The following is a 26628-nucleotide window of genomic DNA, read 5'->3' on the forward strand; positions in this document are numbered from 1 at the left end:
TCCTTCAAGTGGGGCACACATCCTACAGTTTGCTGATCCCGGATGTTTGTACGCAAGGCAAATTTTATTCAATTGCATTATCTGCTTGGCTCTTTACATACAGGATTTTTATTTCCTCCTGCCAATCTGTACTCCAAAAAGACTTATTTCGTTCCTATTAACAAAGATAAATTACCATAAAATATTTCATTTAAGTCTTGATTTTTAATTCAGATACATAATAGATAGCCATTGTCAGCAATCATTCTGTGGACACTAAGTTATAAGTAACTTAGCCAACCAACAAATAATTTATGTAGAAACATTTTGTTTCTTAAATGCAAATTTTAATCTTCATGATAATTTAAGGATAATGAAGGTATAAAATATTTAATAAATGATAATTCTAAGTAAATTATCTTCTAATAATACCTTCATGTTTTGTATAACATAGTCTTTCATTGTAACAGATGTGTTTAGCAAGCATGAGAGTGATGTATAAAGATTTATTTTCATGTTCTTTACAATCAAAACAGATTTTCCATAGACAACAATCACATGAAAAGTTAATTTTGATTAATTAAGCATTAGAAGGAAATAATTATTCTAGTAATGTGTGTAGAGAGACAAAGGAGAAATAAATGTTATTTTAGGATGCTAGCAGAGGGGTGAAAGATATGAGCTATTTAAAAGACAATCCATAATGGATTTTTGATTTTTGCTATTATTTTTAGGATATATTTCAATATATTTTAGAAAACGTATGGCTTGATCATGAAGGAAATGGTATTAAAGTATTCTGAATTGGGGGACTCCAAATAATCAATGCCATTTTGATTCATGCAGTCTGCCTTAGTCATCTTGGACTACCAGAACAAAATACTATATAGACTGTATGGCTTAAAAAACAGACATTTATTTCTCACAGTTCCAGAGGTGAGAAATACTGGATAAGTGTGTCAGCAGATCCAGTTCTTTGTGAGGTTCCTCTTTATGACTTGCGTATAGCTATATTCTCACTGAATTTTCACGTGGTAGAAGAGAAAGCTCTAACCTCTCAGACTTCTTATAAAAATGTGAATCTTATCAACCACATCTAAACCTGATTACATTCTGATGGGCTCAATTCCTAATACTATCATGTTGGGAGTTACAGCATCAATATATGGAAATGGAGGGGATACATCATTCTGTACATAACACAGTCTTACAGACGTTCTACTTCTGAGGGGGTTGGCATTGTGGCATAGTGGATAAAGCCCCCACCTGCAATGCCAGCATCCCATCTAGGTGCCAGTTAGTGCCCCAGCTGTCTGCCTCCAGTCCAGCTCCTTGATAATGGCCTGAGAAAGCAGTGGAAGATGGCCTAGGACCTAGGGCCCCTGCTGTATGCACATGAGAGATCTGGAAGAAGCTTCTGGCTTCGGGCTTCAGCCTGGCCCAGTTCTGGTCATTGAGACCACCTGGGGAGTGAACAAGTGGGTGGAAGATCAATCTCTCTCTCTCATTCTCACTCTCTCACACTCACTCTGACTTTCAATTAAATAAATAAATCTTTAAAAAAGTTATACTTCTGCATTGAAAAATACCCTCAGTAGTTTTTATTCTATGGTCCTCATAAGATAATCAATCATTTTTCAATAAGGGCATTTTTACAGATACTTTGATTTTTAAATGGACCAAAATGACAGTGTGGATTGAGGTTCATGACAATTATATTCGATTATCAACTAATTCAGAGTGGCACAAATTGAATTACATGATTCTGGCATTAAACACAGATATTTTGCCTTATCTCAAACTCATTTCCCCCACTTCCATTCCCCAGGAGGCTAGAGAGTAACATTGTATCAACTATTCCAACATGCCAACACCCCAAAATTGTATTATTGTGACTACTTACAATTTAAAAAAATTTCAAATACCTGTGCCCCCAAAATTTGAACATCACATGCAAAAGATAAATGAAATAAGTCTTAGATACCAGAAAAAATTAAGCAGTATGTTTATAGAATGTTAAAGAAGGCAATCCAAGTTAATATAGGAAAGTGATTAATTGAGCAAGAATAGGAAACTGTCAATTTTCTGTTAGTGACACAGGAAAGAAAATGAAATGCTTTCCATTCTTCAAATTGAAATATTCTTAGGCTGGCGCCGTGGCTCACTAGGCTAATCCTCTGCCTTACGGCACCAGCACACCAGGTCCTAGTCCCGGTCGGGGCGCTGGATTCTGTCCCGGTTGCCCCTCTTCCAGGCCAGCTCTCTGCTGTGGCCAGGGAGTGCAGTGGAGGATGGCCCAAGTGCTTGGGCCCTGCATCCCATGGGAGACCAGGATAAGTACCTGGCTCCTGCCATCGGATCAGCGCGGTGCGCTGGCCGCAGCGCGTCAGCTGTGGCGGCCATTGGAGGGTGAACCAACGACAAAGGAAGACCTTTCTCTCTGTCTCTCTCTCTCTCACTGTCCACTCTGCCTGCCAAAAAAAAAAAAAAAAAAGAAATATTCTTTCAACTATTACTTAGTACTCTATGAAATTACAAATTTTCAAGAAAAAAATAAATGTATAAGCTTGTGTCCTCTTTGCTGTCCAATTTGGAAGTCTCCCTTTCTAGGGGATTTTCTTTCCACAACTTCAATTACCCATAATCAACCATGGTCTGAAAATACCAAATGGAAAACTCCAGAAATAAACCATTCAAAGTTTTAAGTAACTTTTGTTGAAATATTATAATTTTTCTAGTCTACTACTGTTTATTATGGTTACTCCCTTACTGTACCTAATTCATAAACTTTATCATTGCTATGTACAGGTAAAACATACTATATATAGGGCTCAGTGTTATCTGGTTTCAGACTTCCACAGAACCTTTTGGAATATATCCCTCATAGATTAAAGAGGGCTAATGCCTTTTAAGAAAATAGAAAGACACATACCACATTTGCTCCCTTTTATGTGGGAACTAAAATTAAAAAAAGAAAAAAACACAAAAACAAAAAAAGAAAGAAATGCCTGTGTGTATCAGAACTGCTACAAATATAGTTTTGTCAAACTTTGTTGTTTATCTTTATCAAAACAATGATTATAAATTATTGAACTACTACAATTTAAATTATCTGATATAAATTTCACCATCTAGGAGAGAAATGTTCATTATTTTCATTTGATTATTGTTTATAGCCCTTGTCTATATTCCCACTAAACTACGATCTTTTTACTTTTTACTTGTTGAACACTATTTAGTGGAGCATAAAGCTTTTGACTATAACATATTTTTAAATGACTTATTTATTTATTTATTTGAAAGTCAGAGTTACACAGAGAGAGAAGGACAGGCAGAGAGAGAGAGAAGTCTTCCATCCGCTGGTTCACTCCCCAGTTAGCCGCAATGGCCAGAGCTGCACTGATCTGAAACCAGGAATCAGGATGTGCCCACGCGGGTACAGGGACAAAAGACTTGGGCCATCTTCTACTGCTTTCCCAGGCCATAATAGAGAGCTGGATTGGAAGAAGAGCAGCCAGGTCTCGAACTGGCGCCCATATGGGATGCCTGCACTGCAGATGGCAGCTTTACCCACTATGCCACAGCGCCAGCCCTGACTATAGCATATATTAAAAGTCTGTTACCTCTAAAAGAAAGAAAGACAAGAATGGAATATCACTATATCCTTAGAACCGTATCTATGAACTACGTTGAATCTGTTCTCTTGTATTAACATTACTGTAACATGGAAAAAATGAAGTAAAAAATAATTTAAAAGATTTGATGACTTCAGAAGTAAAGACAAGGAATTTCACAGTTACTTTACAAGCTTTTTTCTGTTTACAGGCCTTGTAATCTTCTGTTATACTGCACAAACATTTGTATGCTATACATCATTCAGCTGGAAAACTTCTTGAAGGCAGGACCACTGTCTTAACTATCAATTGTACCTCACAACTTCTAACATAGCAACTTTTTCATAGTAATTCAATAGATGCTTGTTGAATTTACATAAATTATATTCATGGCCATATGGAAAAAAATACACAAACTTAAAATGATTGATCTCACATTGAATGAGAATGATTTTAATGGTAAATCAGGGAGATGAAGTATAATTGAATTTGTCTAAATATAGTTAACTAGATTTAATATCTTATAAAAGTTTTCTCGGGGCCAGCGCCATGGCTTACTTGGTTAATCCTCCGCCTGTGGTGCCAGCAACCCATATGGGCGCCAGGTTCTAGTCCCAGTTGCTCCACTTCCAGTCCAGCTCTCTGCTGTGGCCCGGGAGAGCAGTGGAAGATGGCCCAAGTGCTTGGGCCCCTGTACCAGCATGAGAGATCAGGAAGAAGCACCTGGATCCTGGCTTCAGATCCGTGCAGTGCCGGCCATGACGGCCATTTGGGAAGTGAACCAACAGAAGAAAGACCTTTCTCTCTGTCTCTCTCTCTCTCACTGTCTAAATCTATCTGTCAAAAAAAAAGTTTTCTAATTGAAAAAAAACACTAATTTTTACTTATATTTAAAATGGTGTTACATGGCATTTAAGTACAAGTATCACACATTTTTAAATGTAGTCGATAGTTCATATATTCTACTATTTAAAACCCATCCTATCCCTTGAACTGAATAAGCCAATCGTTCAGTCTGACTTACACAACAACCCTCCATGGAACTTTTCCTTGCTCAAAAGAGCACCCATTGTGTCTATCATATGACCCCACTTCCTTATCATACTTTATTCTACTAAGACCTTGGTTCAAGAGTCACTAATTTATACATTTATCAAAATTAAAAAGCAAGTGAGGTGATCTAAAATAAAGCTGTTTCAAAAAGAGAGATGATGATGATACAGTTATCCAGTTAAATTCTCTTTCCAGAATGTGAAATAGAAATAGAACCAGAGAAGTATTAGCTGAAGAAAAGATGAAAAAGATACAGATAGGCAATGAGAATGCAAAGTCCTTAGTAAATAGTAGTTTAGAGTAACCTCTTCATATTCCTTTCTTAATTTCTGGGGGAAAAATAAAAGTAGCAAAAATATGTGTACTTTATGAATTACTTGAAAATGAGAAAAACTTGTAAATCTCTTAGCAAACAGCCCTGCCATATTGCAAGTGCTCATTAAAGCTAAATGTTGCTGAAATCACATTATATAATAATAACTGTTGTAGCTCTTTCTACCAAAAGGCCATGTGCTTCTTGATGACAGAAATTGTTTTGTTCAACTTTATATCTTCATTTAGGGACATACCACATAGGAAAGTGCTTAGCATATTATAGGTACTAAATATTTTTATCTGCTTTCACCCATATTCCTCAATTTCCCTTTATCCCCACCCATTTACATCATTATATTTGATGACTTTAAGAATACTGTTGTGTTACAGTATTAGATCATTTGTAGATGGTGTTAGAATCAACCTGACTCTGACTTTCTTACAATAATAAAAAGTATATATATTTTGAGAAGTCCCAATGTGATGTGACTATTAATGAAATGGGATCATCTAGATACCCAGAATTATGTATATAAGACAATTATGGAGTAGGCAAGCCATAGTATTAATGAGAGGAGGAAGAATGATCTTCACCTATCAGATATCTGGTAAGGATTTGCAATACATAAAATAAAACAATTTAATAGAAAGACCTTTAGAGTTTATCTAGTATATTACTTTGACTTAGTTAATTAGATGAAGAAACTTAGGTTCAGATAGTATAAATAATTTACAATATGTTGGAGAGCACAGTACTGACAGAGCTAGAACTTAAGTATATGGCCCCTCATAATTATAATTGTCCTTCCTCTGTATCTCGTTGCATAGAAGCATATCATGCATGTGCATAGTTAAAATTAATATGGAATATTTATGCTATTTCAATGGCAGGACAAAGTAGGCTCATGCAATTAGATTTAATTTTAGTAAAGGTAAGCAGCTGCCTAGTATATCCTTTGGGAGAAAACAATCTGACCAGTAATGATGTTGTTTTCATCATTGTCTACAAATGTACTAAATTATTAATGAATATCCCAGATGTCAACAAGAATGATAAACTAATAGCTTATAGTGCTTTCATTTATTTGATTTATACATATTGTTAGAGACAACTTTTATAGAGAAACATATAATAATTAAGTACTTGTCAGAACAGCTAAATGTCACTATAAAATGAACTAGCAAAACAAGTCCCTTGAGACAATTTTCATATGTCACTAGTTCTCCTGGGAAGGGAAACTTTCAAAACACCATTTTGCAAAATGTAGCCAATGTTCCTGGCTATCAGAACCAATATATTTCACTTACGAAGGTAAGATTAATAGGCTAGGCAAAAATCTAACATGTAATAGGAAATAGCAAGTAACTGAAATTTAGGGATAACATGGATAAGAATTGATTATGTTAGAAATGGGTCAAAATTGGAAGATTCCAAGATGGCTTAATAGGAAAAAGATGTACTGCTTTAGAAGAGGGGAAAATGGCAGAAATAAAGCAGAGGAAGTGCATGCAGAAGGGAGAGGTGGAGAGAAATTTGCAGTGGAAATTCTACAGAAGAAGAGGGATGCTGTGGATCAATGTGTAAGGTGCTGACATGCAGCAACCAACACAAACACCGCACACGACCTGTGCAGCTGAACGCTGGAGGATACCCCAGCTTTGGAAACGAGGTGAGAGCAGACTGAAGAGCTGTGCCACTGGTGACACTGCCAGAGGGAGATCCTTGCTGGCCACACGTCAGCAAGCTCTTTGAGTCCAGTCTGGAGCGCTAATGTGGGGCAGGGTACCCACTTAATTCAGTGAAAGAAAAGCCCTTTCTTTCACCCCATTCCCCTACAAAGGTGCTCAGTAACGTGCAGGGAGAAGGCGACATTTGGAGACCAGCAGAGGGTGCAGCGCCTCTCATATATGAGTATGATCACTAGTGCATGGAACTGTTCCTAGGATAGAACATGTGCTAAGCCATAAAGCAAGCCTCTGCAAATTCAAAGAAATTCACATCATACCATGCATATTTTCTGACCACAATGGAATGAAGGCGGAAATTAACAACTCGAGATTCTCCAGAAAAAAATGAAAAGACATGGAGACTGAACAACATGCTCCTGAATGAACAGTAAGTCAGAGAAGAAGTCAAAAGGGAAATCAAAAAATTCCTGGGAAGCAAGTGAAGACAATGCAACATATCGAAAATTATGGAATACAAGAAAAGCAGTGGTTAAGACTGAAGTGTATAGCAACTTGTGCCTATGTCAATAAATTAGAAAGGCATCAAATAAATGAAATATCAATGCCTATCAAGAACTTTGAAAAACAACAAACCAAACCCAAAATTTGTAGGAGCAAAGAAATAATTAAAATCAGGGAAGAAATAAACAGAATTGAAACCCCCCCAAAAAGTATGAAATATCAGTGAAATAAAGATCTATTTTTTTGAAAAAATAAACAAAATTAATACAAAGTAGGCCCGACTAACCAAAAACAGAGTGACAGTTCCCAAATTAATAAAATCAGATATTAAAAAGGAAATGTCATAAATGACACCACAGAAATAAAAAGAATCTACTACAAATAAAAAGGAACTACTACAAAAAGCAATATACCAACAAATACCAAACAAAAAGAAGAATAGGATAGATTCCCGGATGCATAAAATCTACCACGAATGAGTCATGAAGACAAAGAAAACCTAAATAGACACTAACCAAGATGGAGATTGAATCAGTACTAAAAACCTTCCCAACAAAGAAAATCCCAAAACCAGATGCCTTCACTGATTAATTCTACCTGACTTTTTTAAAAAATTATTTATTTATTTGAGAGGCAGAATTACGGACAGAGAGGGAAGGAACAGAGAAAAAGGTCTTTCATCCACTGGTTCACTCCCAAAATGACCACAACACATGGAGGTGAGCCAATCCAAAGCCAGGAGCAAAGTGCTTCACCCAAGTTTCCCATGTGGGTTCAGGAGCCTAAACAAATGGGCCATCTTCTACTGATTTCCCAAGCCATAAGCAAAGAGCTGAGACAGAAGAGGAACAGCTGAAACATGAACTGGCTCCCATAGGAGATGCCAGTGCCACAGGTGGAGGCTTAACCTACTACACCACAGTACCAGCCCCTCTACCAGACTTTAAAGAAGAACTAATTCCAATTCTTCTCAAGCTATTCAAACTATTAAAAACAATTGAAAGAGAGGGAGGAACCTGCACTGTGGCTCACTTGGTTAATCCTCCACCTGTGGCACCGGCATCCCACATGGGTGCTGGTTCTGGTCCTGGCTGCTCCTCTTCCAGTCCAGCTCTCTGCTGTGGCCCAGGAGGGCAGTGGAGGATGGCCCAAGTGCTTGGGCCCCTGCCCCCACATAGGAGACCAGGTTGAAGCACCTGGCTCCTGGCTTCAGATTGGTGCAGCTCCAGCCATAGCAGCCATTTGAGAAGTGAACGAACAGAAGGAAGACCTTTCTCTCTGTCTCTCTCTCACACTGTCTATAACTCTACCTGTAAAATAAATTTAAAAGGAAAAAGAAAAGAAAGAGAGGGAATCCTTCCAAACTCCTTCTGAGGCCAGCATACCTTAATTCCAAAACCAGAAAAAGATACAACAAAGAAAGAGAACTGTAGACAATATCCCAGATGACCATACGTGCAAAAATCCTTAATAATTACTAGCTAATCAAATCCACAACATCAGAAAATCACTCACGCAGACCAAGTTGTGTTTATCACTGGTATGCAAGGATGGCTCAATGTACATGAATCAATAAATGGGATATATCACATTAGCAAATTGAAGAATAAAGACCATTATGTTTATCTGAATAAATGCGATGAAAGCATTTGATAAAACACAACATCCTTTCATCATAAAAATGATAAGCAAATTGTGTATAGAAGGAACGTTCCTCAACACAATTTAGGCAATATATGACAAAACCACAGCCAGCACCTTATTAAAGGGGAAAAATTAGAAGCATTTACACTAAGATCTAGAACTACACAAGGATTCACACTTTCACTTTGCTATTCAACACAGTTCTGGAAGTTTTAGCCAGAACCATTAGACAACAAAAAGAAATCAAAGAGATACAAATTGGAAAGGAGGAAGTCAAATTATGATATAACTCTATATACAGGGGAACAAAATGACTCCACTAAGAGACAATTGGAACTCATAAGAAAGTTAGGTAAAGTTGCAGGATATAAAATTAGCAAACAGAAATCATTAGCTTTTGTATACACAGACAGTGCCATGGCTGAGAAAGAACTTCATTCAATCCCATTCACAATAGCTACAAAAAAATTAAATATCTTGGGTAGCCGGTGCCGTGGCTCACTAGGCTAATCCTCTGCCTTGTGGTGCCGGCACACCGGGTTCTAGTCCTGGTCAGGGTGCCAGATTCTGTCCCGGTTGCCCCTCTTCCAGGTCAGCTCTCTGCTGTGGCCCGGGAGTGCAGTGGAGGATGGCCCAAGTACTTGGGCCCTGCACCCCATGGGAGACCAGGATAAGTACCTGGCTCCTGCCATTGGATCAGCGTGGTGCGCGGCCGCAGTGCACTGGCCATGGCAGCCATTGGAGAGTGAACCAATGGCAAAGGAAGACCTTTCTCTCTGTCTCTCTCTCTCACTGTCCACTCTGCCTGTCAAAAAAAAAAAATTAAATATCTTGGGATAAATTTAACCAAGGAGATGAAGGATTTCTTTGAAGAAAATTATAAAACATTAAAGAAAGAAATATAAGAATACATCAAAAAATGGAAAAAATCTGCCATGTTCATGGATTGGAGGAATCAATATCATAAAAAAAATCAATACTATCAAAAACAATTGGCAGATTCAATGCGATCCCAATCAAATTACCAAAGAAATTCTTCTCAGATCAAGAAAAACCAATACTAAAATTAATAAGGAAACACAAGACACCTGATTAGCTAAAGCAATCTTAAACAACAACAGCAAAAAAAGCCAGAGGCATCAGATTTCCAGATTTCAGGACATATTACAGGGTAGTTATAATAAAACAACCTGATACTGGAACAAAAATAGACATGTAGACCAATGGAGCAGAACAGAAACTCCAAAAATCAATCTAAGCATCTGCAACCAAGCAATCTTTGAAAAATGAGTTAAACCATTACCTGGAGCAAGGAAAATGTCTTCAACAAATGAGGCTGTGAAAATTGGATCTTCACATGCAGAAGTATGAAACAACATCCCCACCTTACACATTATACAAAAATTAACTCAAAATGGATCAAGGATCTACATCTAAGACATAATACCATCAAATTACTAGAGGAAGGCTGGAAGGGGAGTGGATGTGACACAGACGACCAGCGGGGAGAGCAGGGACACCCAGGGCTCTGAGTCCACACATCGGCGCTGGAAGGGGAGGTGAGCTCAGTAACCCGAGACATTGGCAGGGAAATGGCGGACAGAATCTAGAGGGAAGTGGGCTTGAGGCGGGAAAGTTCACCAGACTGACTACAGGAGAGAAGGAAAAAAAAAGGGGGGGGTACTGGTACAGAAGAGTTTCTCTCTCCACCAAGCTTGCAAAGGGGAGCAAGAGACAAAGAGCAGGCCCCACTCTAGATATACATAACAAAAGGGGAGAGCTAAGGAACTGAGGCGCTACAATTCAGTAGCCTAGGCAACTCCAGTTGGAGTCTGCAGGAGAAACTGAGCCAGCACAGACTCTTTGGATAGAAGCCAGAGATCGAAAGCTAAATACCATCAATTCTGCTCAGCCGTGTGGTATTACTTACCTCCTGAATAAAAAAATAAAATAAATAAATAAGTAAAAAGAGAGAGATTTACCACGCATAACCTGAGGGTGTCACCTTTGCACACCCATAACCTGCAAGAACCAAGCAGAGCTCTCAGGCCACACCCATCTCAAGCCTCCAAGGCTCCTCCAACAGCAGACAGTCCACTTAACACAGACATAGTATAGAAAAAAAAACAACTCACAGTGAGAGAAGAATGCCAAGCAACAAACACAAAAATTGAGGGAACAAGATGACATTATGACGCCTCCAAATAAACAAAACACCCCGAACCAAGGTTATGAAGATGATGAGATAGAAGAAATGCAAGATGCAGATTTCAAAAAATTTATGATCAGAACATTTAGAAGTTTTCAAAAGCAAATTCATGAACTACAGAAATCCTTATTGGACAGGATTGAAAATCTCTCTCGTGAAAATGAAATTTTAAGGAAGAATCAAAATGAAATGCAACAACTAGTAGAACAGGAAAGTGTGATAGTGAAGAGAAATCAAAATGAAATGCAGAGCTCAATAGATCAAATGACAAACTCATTAGAAAGTCTAAAAAACAGAGTCAGTGAAACAAAAGAGAGAATATTGGACTTAGAAGACAGAGCACAGGAAAACATACAGTCAAACCAAAGAAAAGATGAGGAAATTAGAAATCTAAACCATATTGTCAGGAATCTTCAGGATACTATTTAAAAAACCAACATTCGGGTTCTAGGAGTTCCTGAAGGCATGGAGAGAGAGAAAGGATTAGAAGGCCTTTTTAGTGAGATACTAGCAGAGAACTTTCCGGGTTTGGAGAAGGACAGAGACATCCTAGTACAGGAAGCTCATAGAACCCCTAGTAAACATGACCAAAAGAGATCCTGACCACGACATGTTGGAATTAAACTCACCACAGTGTAACATAAAGAAAAGATCCTAAAATGTGCAAGAGAGAAACGTCAGATTACTCTCAGAGGATCTCCAATTAGACTCACAGCAGACTTCTCATCAGAAACACTACAGGCTAGGAGGGAATGGCGAGACAGCACAGGTGCTAAGAGAGATAAATTGCCAGCCCAGAATATTATATCCTGCTAAGCTCTCATTTGTGAATGAAGGTGAAATAAAGACCTTTCATAGCAAACAGAAATTGAAAGACTTTGTGGCCACTCATCCAGCCCTGAAAAAGATACTTAAAGATGTGCTACACCCAGAAACACAGAAACACGGCCATCAATATGAAAGAAGGTAAAGGAAGAAAACCTACCAGTAAAAGAGCATAGGAAGCTCAAAGCATATACTAGAAAATATCTTCGGGAAAATGGCAGGGCAAAGTCACTATGTATCAATAGTCACATTAAATGTTAATGGACTTAACTCTTCAGTTAGAAGGTACAGACTGGCTGAATGGATTAAGGAACAAAACCCAACTATTTGCTGCCTACAAGAAACACATCTCTCTAACAAAGAGGCATGCAGACTGAAAGTGAAAGGTTGGAAAAAGATATTCCATGCCAACAGAAACCAAAAAAAGCAGGTGTAGCCATATTAATATCAGACAAAATAAACTTTAATACAAAAACTGTTAAGAGAGACAAAGAGGGGCACTATATAATCATTAAGGGTTCAATTCAACAGGAAGATGTAACTATTATAAATGTATATGCACCTAATTACAGGGCACCAGTCTATTTAAAAAATATGTTAAGGGACTTAAAGGGATACTTAGATTCCAATACAATAGTACTGGGGGACTTCAATACTCCACTCTCAGAAATAGATAGATTATACGGACAGAAGACCAACAAGGAAACAGCAGATTTAATCGACACTATTGCCCAAATGGATCTAACAAATACCTACAGAACTTTCAATCCTACATCTAAAGACTTTACATTCTTCTCAGCAGTGCATAGAACCTTCTCAAGGATTAATCAAATACTAGGCTGTAAAGCAAGTCTCAGCAAATTTAAAAGAATTAGAATCATGCCATGCAGCTTCTCAGACCACAGTGGAACAAAACTGGAAATTAGCAACTCAGGAAACCCTAGAAAGTATGCAAACACATGGAGACTGAACAACATGCTCCTGAATGAACAATGGGTCATTCAAGAAATCAAAAGAGAAATCAAAAACTTTCTGGAAGTAAATGAGGATAACAACACAACATATCACGTATGGGATACAGCAAAAGCAGTATTGAGAGGCAAGTTTATAGCAATAGGTGCCTATATCAAGAAATTGGAAAGATACCAAATAAATGAGCTTCAACGTACCTCAAGGACCTAGAAAACTTTCAGCAAACCAGACCCAAATCTAGTAGGAGAAGAAAAATAATTAAAATCCGAGAAGAAATCAACAGTATTGAATCCAAAAAACATTACAAAAAATCAGCCAAGTGAAGAGCTGGTTTTTTGAAAAAATAAACAAAATTGACACCCCATTGGCCCAACTAACTAAAAAAAAAGAAGAGAAAAGACCCAAATCAATAAAATCAGAGATGAAAAAGGAAACGTAACAACAGACACCACAGAAAGAAAAAGAATCATCAGAAATTACTACAAGGACTTGTATGCCAGCAAACAGAAAATCTATCAGAAATGGATAGATTCCTGGACACATACAATCTACCTAAATTGAACCATGAAGACATAGAAAACCTAAATAGACTCATAACTAAAACAGAAATTGAAACCGTAATAAAGGCCCTCCCAACAAAGAAAAGCCCAGGACCAGATGGATTCACTGCTGAATTCTACCAGACATTCTTCTCAAACTATTCAGAACAATCGAAGAAGAGGGAATCCTCCCAAATTCTTTCTATGAAGCCAGCATCACCTTATTCCTAAGCCGGAAAAAGATGCAACACTGAAAGAGAATTACAGACCAATATCCCTGATGAACATAGATGCAAAAATCCTCAATAAAATTCTTGCCAATAGAATGCAACAACACATCAGAAAGATCATCCACCCAGACCAAGTGGGATTTATCCTGGGTATGCAGGGATGGTTTAATGTGCGCAAGACAATCAATGTGATACACCACATTAACAGACTGCAGAAGAAAAACCGTATGATTATCTCAAGAGACGCCAAGAAAGCATTTGATAAAATACAACACCCGTTCATGATGAAAACTATAAGCAAACTAGGTTTGGAAGGAACATTCCTCAATACAATCAAAGCAATCTATGAAAAACCCACAGCCAGCATCCTATTGAATGGGGAAAAGTTGGAAGCATTTCCACTGAGATCTGGTACCAGACAGGGATGTCCACTCTCACCACTGCTATTTAACATAGTTCTGGAAGTTTTAGCCAGAGACATCAGGCAAGAAAAAGAAATTAAAGAATACAAATTGAGGAGGAAGAAGTCAATCTATCCCTCTTTGCATACGATATGATTCTTTACTTAGAGGATCCAAAGTACTCTACTAAGAGATTATTCGAACTCATAGAGGAATTTGGCAAAGTAGCAGGGTATAAAATCAATGCACAAAAATCAACAGCCTTTTTATACACAGGCAATGCCTCGGCTGAGAAAGAACTTCTAAGATCAATCCCATTCACAATAGCTACAAAAACAATCAAATACCTTGGAATAAACTTAACTAAGGACGTTAAAGATCTCCGCAATGTGAATTACAAAATCTTAAAGAAAGAAATAGAAGATGATACCAAAACATGGAAAAATCTTCCATGCTCATGGATTGGAAGAATCAACATCATAAAATGTCCATTCTCCCAAAAGCAATTTATAAATTCAATGCAATACCAATATAGATACCAAAGACATTCTTCTCAAATCTAGAAAAAATGATGCTGAAATTCATATGGAGGCACAGGAGACCTTGAATAGCTAAAGCAATCTTGTACAACAAAAACAAAGCCGGAGGCATCTCAATACCAGATTTCAGGACATACTACAGGGCAATTGTAATCAAAACAGCATGGTACTGGTACAGAAACAGATGGATAGACCAATGGAACAGAATTGAAACACTAGAAATCAACCCAAACATCTACAGCCAACTTATACGTGATCAAGGACCTAAAACCAATTCCTGGAGCATGGAGAGTCTATTCAATAAATGGTGCTGGGAAAACTGGATTTCCACATGTGGAAGCATGAAGCAAGACCCCTACCTTACACCTTACACAAAAATCCACTCAACATGGATTAAAGACCTAAATCTATGACCCGACACCATCAAGTTATTAGAGAACATTGGAGAATCACTTCAAGAAATTGGCACAAACAAAGACTTTCTGGAGAAGACCCAGGAGGCACAGGCAGTCAAAGCCAAAATCAACTATTGGGACTGCATCAAACTGAGAAGATTCTGTACTGCAAAAGAAATAGTAAGGAGAGGGAAGAGACAACTGACAGGATGGGAAAAAATATTTGCAAACTATGCAACAGATAAAGGGTTAATAACCAGAATCTACAAAGAAATCAAGAAACTCCACAACATCAAAACAAACAACCCACTTAAGAGATGGGCCAAGGACCTCAATAGACATTTTTCAAAAGAGGAAATCCAAATGGCCAACAGGCACATGAAAAAATGTTCAAGGTCACTAGCAATCAGGGAAATGCAAATCAAAACCACAATGAGGTTTCACCTCACCCCGGTTAGAATGGCTCACATACAGAAATCAACAAACAACAGATTCTGGCAAGGATGTGGGGAAAATGGGACACTAACCCACTGTTGGTGGGAATGCAAATTGGTTAAGCCACTATGGAAGTCAGTCTGGAGATTCCTCAGAAACCTGAAGATAACCCTACAATTCAACCCAGCCATCCCACTCCTTGGAATTTACCCAAAGGAATTTAGATTGGCAAACAAAAAAGCAGTCTGCACCCTAATGTTTATTGCAGCTCAATTCACAATAGCCAAGACCTGGAACCAACCTAAATGCCCATCAATGGTAGACTGGATAAAGAAATTATGGGATATGTACTCTTTAGAATACTATACCGCAGTAAAAAAACTATGAAACCCAGTCATTTGCAACAAAATGGAGGAATCTGGAACACATCATGCTGAGTGAACTAAGCCAGTCCCAAAGGGACAAATACCATATGTTCTCCCTGATCGGTGACAACTGACTGAACACCAAAAAGGAAAACTGTTGAAGTGAAATGGACACTATGAGAAACGGTGACTTGATCAGCATAGCCCTGACTGTTAATGAACAACTTAGTACATTATCCCTCTTTGTATTGTTTTTGTCTGTTCTACTTTATACTACTGGTTTAATTCTGTAATTAATACACAGTTATTCTTAAGTGTTGAAATTTAACTGAAAATTGATCCCTGTTAAATATAAGAGTGGGAATAAGAGAGTAAAGAGATGTACAATTTGGGACATGCTCAAGCTGACTTGTCCCAAATGGTAGAGTTAGAAACATACCAGGGGATTCCAATTCAATCCCATCAAGGTGGCATGTACCATTGCCATCTCACTAGTCCAAGTGATCAATTTCTGCTCACAATTGATCATAATGAAAGGACTAAGAGTCAAAGGCATCACATAAACAAGTCTAGCGCCTGCTAATACTAACTGATAGAATAAATAAAGGGGAGAGCTATCCAACAAGGGAAATGACATACACAGCAGACCCATAGAATGGCGGATGTTCTAAACAGCACTCTGGCCTCAGAATCAGCCCTAAATGCATTCGGATCCGGCTGAAAATCCCATGAGAGTATTTCAGGCATGGAAAGCCAAGACACTCTGGCTGGATCCCAGTGGAAAGAACAGGTCTTCAAAGAAGGAGGTACTTTTCTCTGAAGGCAGGAGAGAACTTCCATTTTGACTATGACCTTGTCCAAATAAGATAAGAGTTAGTGAACTCAAAAGGCTTCCATAGCCTTGGAAACTCATGAATGGAGCATAGGAGATTACTGATGCCATAAACAGGAGTGTCAATTTGTAAAGTCAACAACAGGAGTCACTGTGCACTTACTCCTCATGTAGTATATCTGTCCTTAATGTGCTGGACAGTGTGATTTAATGCTATAACGAGTACTCAAACAGTATTTTTCACTTTGTGTTTCTATGTGGGTGCAAACTGTTGAAATCTTTACTTAATGTATACTAAACTGATCTTCTGTATATAAAGAGAATTGAAAATGAATCTTGATTAGAATGGAAGGGGAGAGAGAGCGGGAAAGGGGAGGGTTGCAGGTGGGAGGGAAGTCACTGTGGGGGGTGAGCCAACGTAGTCCATAAGCTGTACTTTGGAAATCTATATTCATTAAATAAAAGTTAAAAAAAAAAAAGAAAAAAAATTACTAGAGGAATACATTGGAGAAATTCTATAAGGTGTTGGCATAGGCACAAACTTGTTTGAAAAGACCCCAGAAGCACAGGCAATCAAATCAAAAATAGACAAATGGGATTACATCAAGGTAAGAAGCTTCTGCATTGCAAAGGAAACACTAAGTAAAATGAAGAGGCAACTGCATCATGGGAGAAAATATTTACAACCTATGCAACTGATAAATGATTAATATACAGAATCTATAAACAGATTAATAGAATCAACAAAAAAAAAACAAACAATCCAGTTTTGAAATTGGCAACAGAGTTGAACAGGCATTTTTCAAAAGAGGAAACTCAAATGGCCAACAGACACATGTTAAAATCCTTAGGATCACTAGCCATCAGAGAAATACAAATCAAAACCACAATGAGGTTTTCATTTCATCCCAGTTAGAATGGCTGTCATACAGAAATCAACAAACAAGTGCTGATGAGGGTGTGGCGAAAAAGGTACCCTAATCTATGGTTGATAGGACTGTAAACTGGTACAGCCACTCTGGAAGACAGTATGGAGATACCTCAGATTTCTGAAAATAGATCTAGCATATGACCCAGCAATCTCATTCCTGAGAATTTACCGAAACAAAATGAAATCAGCATATGAAAGAGTTATCTGTACCCCCATGTTTATAGCAACTCAATTCACAATGGTCAAGGGATGCAATCAAGCCAGATATGCATCAACTAATGACTGGATAAAGTAATTGTGGTACAAATATAATATGGAATACTACTCAGCCATAAAAAATGAATGAAATATTGTATTTTGTAACAAAATGGATACAACTGGAAACTGTTATACTTAGTGAAATAAGTCAGTCCCAAAAAAACAAACACCATATGTTTTCCCTGATCTTTAGTAATAGAGTATATAAAATGTAATGTATAGGAGCAAAATTGACATTTTGAGATTTAATGATTGCTTATGACCTTTGTCCCTACTGTTGAGAAATGAGTTTTTTTCCCTTCTTGCTTTTTGTTGAATTTGTTAATTAATGTAGGTTTAATCTTATGAGTATACAGTAAAATGAAAGTATAAAAATTAAAAGAGGGAGTATGAGACTATGGAGGAGAAAAGGTAGGAATGTAGGTGGGAGGGAGTGTAGGGTAGGAAGTATCAATATGTTCCTAAATCTGAAATGTGAAAAATATGGAATTTGTTTACCTTAAAAAATTTAAAAATAAATAAAAGTTTTAAAAAATATCAATAAAAAAGAAATGGGTCAAAATCGTAGTTAAACGGATAGCTTAAACTATTTCCTTTCTATTCTACTCTACCTCTCTATCATTCTCCTTTTACTTCTATATCTGTCTTTACTTTTTATAAGAACCCAAGGTACATTTAACTTATTACACTGTTTATCCACTGACAGTGGCACTTCCCCTTCTACATATCACAATCAGTTGTACCATGGTCATTAATTACATAGATAGGTTTCTTATTAGTTACTTAGTCATTTATTTCATATTTTACCTCACTTCAGAATTTAGTTTGTGGAGTGTTAGTGGTTAATTTCTTCTAGTTTTAAGTCTATCTATGAGTTTTCAGAAATATTATTATTTTTTAAATTTCAGTAAGCAATATACTATTTATTAACTATAGTGAACATGATGTACATTATCCCAGAAATTTTTCACCTTATACTTTAAAATGTATACACTTGTAGCACTATCTTCCCATTTCCTTCAACCACTGTTCTTCTTTCTGCTTCTATGATTCCAAGTTTTTTGATTCTACATATAAGTAGTATCATACAGAAATGTATTTGTCTGCATTTGGCATATTTCATTTAGCATAATGTCCTTCAGTTTCATCCACATTGTTACAAATGACAGAATTTAATTTTTTGCCTTGCTAATAATTCATTGTGTTTTTGCATATATGTATATGTATATGTATATGTGTGCATGTGTGTGTATAAGTGTCACGTTGTCTTTAGCCATTTATCTGTTGGTGGACTCTTAGGCTCATTCCATACTTATGGCTATTGTGAATAATACTGAAGTTATCTGTTTAGCATACTGGTTTTATTTCCCTTGGATATACATCCAGAAATGGAATTGTTGGATCATATGGCTCTATTTTTAATGTTTTTAGGAACTTCCATATGTTAGTGGCTTCCGTATGTTAGGAACTTCCATATGTTAGTAGCTGTACCAACCTTGTCCCATAAGTAGTGCCTTGCCAAACTCAATAATACTTGTTATCTTTTGTGTTTTTCATAATAGCCATTCTCAGAAATTTCAATGTTGCTTGATTTGCATTTCTTTGATTAATAGTGGTGTTGATTAACTTTTCAGATACCTATTGGACTTTTGTATGTCTTATTTGATGAAATATTTATTAGTACAAATGGTTCATGAAAAATACATTTAAAGATGTATTTTGATGCAAACAGTTTTTAATTCTTAATGCTATTTTGATGCAACATTTTAAGTCTATGCATATGAGGGTTCCTCAAATAGTGTATGAAAACATGTATTATGAAAAACTGCATGGATATCATCTTTTGCCCATGTTTACCTGGTTATTTGAGCTTTTTTATTGTGAGTTTTTTTAGTTCCTATATTTTACATCTTAACTCATTATGAGACTTATGTGTTGATTGAACATCTCAGAAATAAAGCAGCAGAAACCAACCCTGTCTAAAAAGAGCAAAAGCTTGAGTTCATGACTTGAGCATCCGAAAACCTAAGACTTTCAGTTAAAAATATAGAAAGGCCCAACTTTAAAATTAAAATGATGCACAGAAAATTTATCATTAAACACAAGGAAAAACTGAAACAAACCTGCTACAATGAAGAATACAGCCAAGCCTCCCAGATTAAGAGGATCCATTAATAATCTATTTCCATGTAGGAAAATCCAATGCCTATTGTAATACATCCATATAATCTGAACTCCCAGTAACATATTTATAATATACTTGCAGCATATGTAGTAAAAATTTAGTAGACTTTTTTTTAACAAATTGACACTCTTGTTTATGGCAACAGTAATATCCCTAGCCTCTTGTCATGAGTTGCCAAGGCTATGGAAGCCTTTTGAGTTCACCGACTTCGATCTTATTTAGACAAGGTCATAGTCAAAGTGGAAGTTCTCTCCTCCCTTCAGAAAAAGGTATCTCCTTCTTTGATGGTCCGTTCTTTCTACCTCCCCAGTAATTGTTTTTAACTTTTATTTAATGAATATAAATTTCCAAAGTACAGCTTATGAATTACAATGGCTTCCCCGCCCATAACTTCCCTCCCACCCCCAACCCTCCCATCTCCCACTCCCTCTCCCCTTCCATTCACATCAAGATTCATTTTCAGTTCTCTTTATATACAGAAGATCAGTTTAGCATATATTAAGTAAAGATTTCAACAGTTTGCACCCACATAGAAACACAAAGTGAAAAATACTGTTTGAGTACTAGTTATAGCATTAAATCACACTGTCCAGCACATTAAGGACAGAGATCCTACATGAGGAATAAGTGCACAGTGACTCCTGCTGTTGACTTAAATTGACTCTCTTGTTTATGGCGTCAGTAATTACCCTAGGCTCTTGTCATGAGTTTCCAAGGCTATGGAAGCCTTTTGAGTTCGCCAACTCCAATCATATTTAGACAATGTCATAGTCAAATTGAAAGTTCTCTCCTGCCTTCAGAAAAAGGTACTTCCTTCTTTTATGACCTGTTCTTTCCACTGGGACCTCACTCGCAGAGATGTTTCATTTAGGTCATTTTTTTTTTTTTTTTGCCAGAGTGTCTTGGCTTTCCATGCCTGAAATACTCTCATGGGCTTTTCAGCCAAATCCGAATGCCTTAAGGGCTGATTCTGAGGCCAGAGTGCTGTTTAGGACATCCACCATTCTATGAGTCTGTGTATCCCGCTTCCCATGTTGGATCTCTCTCTCCCTTTTTTTTATTCTATCGGTTAGTATTTTCAGACACTAGTCTTATTTATGTGATCCCTTTGACTGTTGGTCCTATCATTATGATCAAATATCATATGTTCTCCCTGATCGATGACAACTAACTGAGCACCAAAAAGGAAACCTGTTAAAGTGAAGTGGACACTATGAGAAATGGTGACTTTATCAGCCTTTGCCCTGACTGTTGATGAACAACTTAATATGTTATCCCTTTTAGTATTTTTTTAGTTGTTCTACTTAATACTATTGGTTGAATTCTGTAATTAATACACAGTTATTCTTAAGTGTTGAAACTTAACTGAAAAGTGATCCCTGTTAAATGTAAGAGTGGGAATAAGAGAGGGAAGAGATGTACAATTTGGGACATGCTCAAAATTTAGTAGACTTTTTAAAAACCAAAAATATAATTCTGTCAGAAATAAGAAAACAATTTGATAGAAATTGAACTAATGATGATTCAACAAGTTCTAATAAGTGAAAATAACTACAATGCCTTTTTAAGTATGTAAAGGAAAAGAAGAGTATAGTGAGTGGTTAGATAGGATATAGCTACTAGAGATGTAAATAATATAAAATAATCAAATGACATCCAATAACAAAAACTATCTAAAAACTAACATCTGTAACTGTGCTTAATATGAAATATTGAATGTTTTTCTGATAAACTCATGATCCAAAAAGGACTTTTATGATAGGTCATCTATTAACTTTTTGCTAAAAATCCTGACCATTATAATAAAGAAGGTGCAAAATATAAAAGTTATAAAAATTTGGAAACTAGTAAAATTATTTTTATTAGTAGATGGCATGATCATCTACATAACAAATCTTAAGGAACATAACATACTTAGTGAATCAAAAATATTCCAAGAGATATAATAGTAATATATGAAAATTAGATTCATTTCCATATTTGTAGCAATTAGAAATTTAAAGTTTAAAAATTCATATTAGTTACAGCAGCTTCTAAAATTGTGATATGCATGATAGTTCTAACAAAAGAAGCACAGTGTCTACTCATGGAAGCGACAAAATTTCTGAGAGAACTAGAACTAGATCATGCTAATGTAATTAAAGATAATGTTGTTAAAATATAGATATTTTCAAAATTAAACATAGAGTCAATGCCCTCCCAAACAAAAATGCAGTAAGCTTTTTAAAAAAATTTTAGTTCATGTCAAAACACCTCTGTGTCTTTTAATAAATTCCATGATTAGCAGAAATAAACTCCAGTTTTTCACAATATCTACCCTATAAAATTCTAAAACAAACTAAATTTCCTGAACAAGGAATAGTTCAACTTGGTAGATTTCTTCAGGCATGAATTTCCATTAACATCTTGTTTAAAATCTAATATCTAGTCTCTGGAAAAATAAAGCATCTCAACATGATACTAGGTCCTACCAAACATTCATCCCCACTAAATGTCAGATAGAGTCATCCAAAGTGAGAACACTCTTCCCACAGAAGCACATGTTTTATATTCAAAACCAGATGAAGTTTGTAGGCTTACTGTTAGATGCTGCATTTAGCTGCTGGACCAGTATCAGAGAAAGTCTTTTTATTCAGTAGAGAAAACAAAATTACTCTTTCCACTTCACACATATTTTTATTTATTTGTTTTCATTTTATTTGGAAACCGGAGATAGAGGGAAACAGAGACAAAATATACAGAATCTTCCATTCCCTGGTTCACTCCCCAAATGCCTGCAGCAGCCAGAACTGGGTCAGGCTGAAACCAAAAGCCTAGAACTACATAGTCTTCCAGGTGGGCAGCAAGGATCCAAGTACTTGAGCCATCATCTGCTGCTTCCCAGGGTGTGTACCTTAGCAGAAAGCTAGATTGGAAGTGGAATAGCTGGAGGTCACACCAGGCACTCCCATAGTGCCTCAAGCTGCAATTTAACTGCTGTGGCAAATGCCCACCCCACACAAAAAAATTTGCATCTGTATTGGAATGAGAAAATATCTATCTGTAGGGCATTTTTATAATTTCATTTGAATTATAAAGGAAATTCTATCTCAAAGTGACTTCTTAGAGGCAGTGATCTAGAATGAGAAATAGGCTCTTTACAAGGGAAAACTGAAGAAAAACAATAAACAATTAGAGTTCTCTCACAACTTTTTTTTTTTTTTTTTTTTGGACAGGCAGAGTTAGACAGTAAGAGAGAGAGACAGAGAAAAAGGACTTCCTTCTGTTGGTTCACCCCCTAAATGGCTGCTATGGCTGGCGTGCTTTAGTGATCCGAAGCCAGGAGCCAGGTGCTTCCTCCTGGTCTCCCATGAGGGTGCAGGGAGAAGAGAGGTCTCCCATGAGGGTGGAAGAGGAGAAACCGGGACAGAATCCGGCGCCCCCACTGGGACTAGAACCCGGAGTGCCGGCGATGCAGGTGGAGGATTAGCCTAGTGAGCTGCAGCGCCGGCCGTTCTCTCACAACTTTGACAATTTCATGGCATCAAATGCAGCAAAGATGCTGGTTAATTAAGTTATAACACCTCATGGTCTGTGAGAAAGTGCATAAACCTCTATAGGGTGAAGTAATTATGTAAAGGAGCCAAGAACAAGTCCAGATCTCAAGGCATGGGCTATATTCATACTGGGTAGTTGAGTAATTTCTTGCTCACTTGGTTAATCCTCCACCTGCAGTGCCGGCCTCCCATATGGGCACTGGTTTCTAGAGCCAGTTGCTCCTCTTCCAGTCCAGCTCTCTGCTGTGGCCCAGGAGGGCAGTGGAGGATGGCCCAAGTGCTTGGGCCCCTGCACCCACATAGGAGACCAGGAAGAAGCACCTGGCTCCTGGCTTCGAATCAGCTCAGCACCGGCTGTAGTGGCCATTTGGGGAGTGAACCAATGGAAGGAAGTTCACCTTTCTGTCTGTCTCTCTCTTTCACTGTCTATAACTCTACCTGTTAAATAAATTTTTAAAAAATCCTTCGGGACTTTGGCTAATGAATTTCTCAGAAGCATAATGTTAATTTCCAAGTGTTTGGAGATTTTCCTGTTGACCCTTTATTGATTTCTAGTTCAAGTCCATTACATAAAAAGAACGTACTCTGCAATATCATTTATTTTAAATTTATAAAAGTTTGCTATATGCTCCAGCTTATCTTGGTAAATGTTCCATGTGTGCTTGAAAAGAAAATGTGTATTTTAATACCATTGCATGACAAATGTATCTATCTATCTTTCTCTCTCTCTCTCTCTCTCTCTATATATATATATATATATATACACACATATATACATAGCACCTTCAAAATGTAAGGGAAAATGGAATTTAGTGTTAATGGGAATTTTCCATGAACTTTTGAAGTCCCTATATATATATAATATATATTGTGTATTATATATTATATTGTGTATCTTATATATAACATATATTAGTTCATATGTATATATGAACATATATAACATACATATATTATATATAATATGTATATTAGTTATATATAATATATATTAGTTCATGGAAACTATTTATGTAATATATATTAGTTCATGGAAAATATATGTATAATATATAAAACTGAATTACATTATATAATATATATATATGATATATGACATATACATAAGATCTCCTAGGTTCTCTCTTCTATTGGTTCCATATTTTTGCTGATTTTTCACCCTAAAAGTTTTATTGATAAAGTGGTATGTGAAGGCACCAACTTTAATTGTGAATTTGTCTATTTGTCCCTGCAGCTCTATCAGTTTTTACTTCACAAATTCTGTCTGTTGTTAGGTATTTACTTATATAGGATCATTATGTCTTCTTGGTGAATGGATTCTTACATAATTATATAATGATCTCAAAAAAGTTTGATGCATCTCAAAAATATGACATTCTGTCAAAAAAGTCATGGAATAGGACATACCATACAATTTCATTTATATAAAATTCCAGAATAATTCAGACTAATATATGGCAATAGAAATCAGAAACATTGTTGAATATGGGAGTGATAGTTGACTACAATGAACACAAAGTAACTTTCTTGTGGAAATAAAAAAATATTTTGAAATCCATGAAAACATTCTGTCAGGCATATATTCTTCCTTTCTGAGCATTAGAATTTTTGTTTTATGGCATTAACATCAGACATCTAAAAGCAAAGAAAGCCGGCGCCGTGGCTCAATAGGCTAATCCTCCACCTTGCGGCGCCGGCACACCGGGTTCTAGTCCCGGTTGGGGCGCCGGATTCTGTCCCGGTTGCCCCTCTTCCAGGCCAGCTCTCTGCTATGGCCAGGGAGTGCAGTGGAGGATGGCCCAGGTGCTTGGGCCCTGCACCCCATGGGAGACCAGGAAAAGCACCTGGCTCCTGGCTCCTGCCAGGATCAGCGCGGTGCGCCGGCTGCAGCGGCGGCCATTGGAGGGTGAACCAACGGCAAAGGAAGACCTTTCTCTCTGTCTCTCTCTCTCACTGTCCACTCTGCCTGTCAAAAAAAAAAAAAAAAAAAAAAAAAAAAAAAAAAAAAAGCAAAGAAGAACATGATGTTGTATCTCAGTTCTAATTCCCTACAATCACCTCCATTTTGCACCTAGTGCTGAAGTTTTTATGCATTCTTTATTAAATCCTTTTTATGGCATTATAAATCCATTAAAGTGAATGCATATAGGTATTCAAAGTCAATACAAGGTTATTGCAATGATTTAGATAAACTTTTGATGCAATAAATTAATTATATTAGAATAGGTACAAATATACAGATTTCCCTGCACAAAATGTGAATCTGTTGTAAGATATCTGAATTGTGCTAAATAGAGACTTATACTAATATAGATAAGGGAAGAATAGATTTTAAAAAAAGGCAAAACCCATCTGATTCATTTCATCTTACTTTCCCTACTAAATGGCTATTTCTTTCTTCCTAGGTGGGCAGTGCTAGCCTGAAGTTTAATTAGTAGGAACACATCAAGATGTTGGTGTATCTGCCAGGTCACTTCAGGAATCCTCTTTGATATCATAATCAGCTCTATTCTATAATCTAGTATTTTATCATCCAAGATGGAAGTCAAAAGGTAAGTTTTGGACTTACAAACTCTTCATACAGTAGCTTGCTCTAGACTATCAATCATTATCATTTACTGTTTATCCTATTCAATTTCAAAAAATAAATGGCCATGCTGAAGAGGAATAACAGAACATTCGAAGAGAAAACATCATACATAACCTTTTTAAAATGCAATTGAAATGCAAATTTATAATAATAAATCTTAAGTAAACGCAGTCACTAATCATAAATCCAGATATTAGAGATATTATTGCTATCATATTTCTAAATATTAAAAGTATTATTGCCATAATAATTCCAGAATTGAAAAGTGAAGTGTATTTCGAGCTATCTGAAGAAAATTACCCTGTGCAAATAACAACAGCATTCAAACTTCTATTCTGATAAAGTTCTTAAGCCATAGCACACCAATTTGAAATTAATATACCTTTTGTTTTTGATAATTCTTTTTTCAACATGGTTGACAACATGTTCATTAAAATAGGAGGTATACAAACTAACAAAACTAGAAAATTTTATATTGCAGAGGAAGCCAAAAAATACTTCATTAAAATTAAAAACAGACTCCTGAAGAAAACAGATAAGGAAAGAGATCTAGACTGAATTTCATGCTGTAAATTTAAAAAAAAAAACAAC

The 26628-nt window shown here is 36.6% G+C and overlaps 1 protein-coding gene across 3 annotated transcripts in view; it reads left to right on the forward strand.

Annotated features, from left to right (window-relative positions):
- The window catches only part of LOC149128838 (synaptobrevin homolog YKT6-like), a 145175-nt gene extending 119182 nt beyond the window's left edge, over positions 1-25993 (forward strand). For all 3 annotated transcript variants that reach the window (XM_089318808.1, XM_089318812.1, XM_089318830.1), the window contains one exon: positions 25853-25993. The gene's annotated coding sequence lies outside the window, so the exon portion shown is untranslated. The remainder of the gene's footprint in view (positions 1-25852) is intronic.
- Positions 25994-26628: the final 635 nt, after the last annotated feature.

The sequence above is a fragment of the Oryctolagus cuniculus genome, chromosome 1 (assembly GCF_051225735.1).
Source record: "Oryctolagus cuniculus isolate XC-2025 breed Fujian yellow rabbit chromosome 1, ASM5122573v1, whole genome shotgun sequence".
NCBI classification, from domain to species: Eukaryota; Metazoa; Chordata; class Mammalia; order Lagomorpha; family Leporidae; genus Oryctolagus; species Oryctolagus cuniculus.